The sequence below is a fragment of the Tursiops truncatus genome, chromosome 5, assembly GCF_011762595.2.
Source record: "Tursiops truncatus isolate mTurTru1 chromosome 5, mTurTru1.mat.Y, whole genome shotgun sequence".
In the NCBI taxonomy this organism is placed as follows: domain Eukaryota; kingdom Metazoa; phylum Chordata; class Mammalia; order Artiodactyla; family Delphinidae; genus Tursiops; species Tursiops truncatus.
Genome location: NC_047038.1, coordinates 126,872,617 through 126,875,324, shown reverse-complemented (window position 1 = coordinate 126,875,324; position 2,708 = coordinate 126,872,617). Strand labels below are relative to the sequence as shown.

General features: G+C 41.9%; 1 pseudogene; it reads left to right on the top strand.

The window, feature by feature from the left end:
- The first annotated feature begins 386 nt into the window (after window positions 1-386).
- On the top strand, window positions 387-1,361 carry LOC101315832 (lipid droplet-associated hydrolase pseudogene; annotated as a pseudogene).
- The last annotated feature ends 1,347 nt before the right edge of the window (window positions 1,362-2,708 follow it).

The following is a 2,708-nucleotide window of genomic DNA, read 5'->3' as shown; positions in this document are numbered from 1 at the left end:
TAGACTGAAAATACATTTGGATAAGAAGCATTTCAGGAATGGCAGAGCAAGACCTCTGAAAAACTGCTCCTCCATAAAACAATGATAATGATTGACAAAATCAACTTTTTAGAACTCTAGAAATTAACCAAATGCTTGAAAAATACCTGAGAAAACATTATTCAATAAAAAAGTAAGATGAGTGAGGTTTGAAATGTTATAACAGGCCCTGTGCCCACGCCTTACTCCCTACTGTGCAGCAGTGTTGAAAAACAATAGCCCGGCTAGCAGCAACTGTGAAAACCAGCAGCCCTGCAGACACTGGAGGGAGCAGAATGGATTTAAAACAATCCCCTCACTAACCAAGACGGTCACGGTGCAGGCTGCTGCCTTCTAGGCAGACAGAAATGGACGCAGAAATCAAGGAAGGAACTCCTGTGCCTAAGGAATTCATTTCATGTTGTGGAGTTGAAACACAGGTTCTAAAATGTGGGCCCTGGGCTGACCGCGTTAATACTCAAAGTGCCAACAGACCTAAGCTGCTTATTTTCTTTATTACGGGTAACACAGGTTTTTATGCCTTTTATGTGCCATTTGCAAAGGCTTTGTATTCTTCAACAAAAAGACGCTTTCCAGTTTGGGTTATCAGTCATGCTGGGCATGCCGTGGCCCCCAAGGACAAGAAGATTCTGACAACTTTTGGACGATCCAAATGCTCGAGAAATTAAGGACATCTATGGACTCTGTGGTCAAGTAGAATACAAACTAGCTTTCCTGAGAACTCATGTGCCAAAGGAAATGAAATTTGTGGTCATTGGTCATTCTGTAGGCTGCTCTTTTTCCCTTCAGATTCTGAAGCATATGCCCCTGAGCTCCCAATAACTCGCTGCTTTCTGCTCTCTCCAGCAACTGAGTGAATGACTGAGTCACCCAACAGCAAGCTCGCCAATCCACTTTTGTGCTGGCTTTGATGTTCTCTATGTTCCTGGCTACTTACTACTTAAATCGTGGCCGGAGAAAATCAAGTCCTGGATGATCAGAATGCTCCTTCGAATGATTAATGTACAGAGTGAATTTTCCTTTCTGAATGCATTGGAACCATTCTGCCTCATTAGTGCTGCCTACCTTGGGAGCCAAGAAATGATGGAGGTGGTGAAGAGAGACAATGAAATCATAAAAGAACATGTACCTAAGTTCACATTTTACTATGATACTATAGATGGTTGGTGTCCAAAAGCGTACTATGAAGACATGAAGAACAATTTTCCAGGAGACATATGACTCTGTGAGAAAAAAAATACCTCATGCATTTATCCTCTATTTTTTACCAGGAGCCCAACATGGAAGCTGACTGGCTAAAGGATGATCTGTCTAAACTATAAATACTGATACAAGGAACAAGCACTGACATAGAGGCAATAGGTGTACTGACTCTTAGTAGTAAGTAGTATACTTAGTAGATAAATGTTAAATTTTAATGTTTGATATTAGAAGAGAAAAAAAGTGAGGCCCTCTTGGCCTAGAAACCATCATCTCCTAGCTCCCCATGCTATAGGCTGAAATAAACACAGTCGATCAATATTCCATAGGATTAACAACACATTTCCAAAGACTCCGGTAACACAGTGATCTAAACAAGGTCTCTTATGTTTGCACAAGATGCCCAGTGGCACCATACAGTTTTGGTAGGCAGAATCCTTGCAGACAAAAGGAAATCTAAATTTAGTTGATTTTAATTGAGTTACAGTGTAGAATAGGCTCCCCTAGAGAAAATTTTGAAAGACCTACTAGAAAATGTAAGAGACCTGTGAATGTTATGTGTGTAGTCGGATATGTGAAGTGTATGAGATCATGAGAAGAATATACTCAAGTTCCAGTAGAGCAGGGAGTGATGAGCAGTGGATCTTGGCAGTGGACCAGCTCTCTCTTAAGGACAGAAACTGAAGATCATCCCAGACTAACTTTGCACAGGTCTTGGCTGAGATTATCAGAATCAGACTGGATCCCAGGATAGCCTGCATATCCTACCTGTCACCACCATGCAGCATGTCTCAAACCACCAAGTCAGCCTTCTGTCTGGCTGCCAGTGGAACAAACCCAAACAGAGCCAATGGCAGGAGAAGCACTGCTTACTTCCTTCCCTGAGGAGTACGACTTCCTGATCTACCTGCAGTAGTCAGTGAATAAATTTCGTCAGATATTCTTCTGATAAACTAACAACTAATAAGAGTTATTGAAGGATCCCAACGATACCTTCCTCCACAGACAGCCAGCAAACTCTGGTTGTGAGCTCCCTGCTGGCTCCTCTTCTCCAGAGCCAGGATGGGGAGGCACTGGGCTGTCCCAAATCAATCCTGTACCTGCCCACATGCAACTGCCCCTTCTGTGATTTTCTTCAGTCAAATTCCATTGAGGACCAGCAATGAGCCAAGTACTATATAAGCAGTGAAGACAGATTGTTAGCTACATTATGATTCTTGTCTGCTGACAATCTTCTATAAGTAATTTTTGAAAGGGCATCTTTAAATTGCTGAATAGAGAATCACCATAAATAAGTTTTCCACTTCTGCATTAGCTTTGTTCGTCAGAAAGAAATTATTTTACCCTTGAACCAAAAGAACTGATTAAATCATGTGAATTCACCCTCTCTGGACACCTTGGGGTTCAGTAAAGAAGAGGCTTGTTCTCTGACCTAGAGTAGGCTAATGATATGGCTTCCTACACTGACT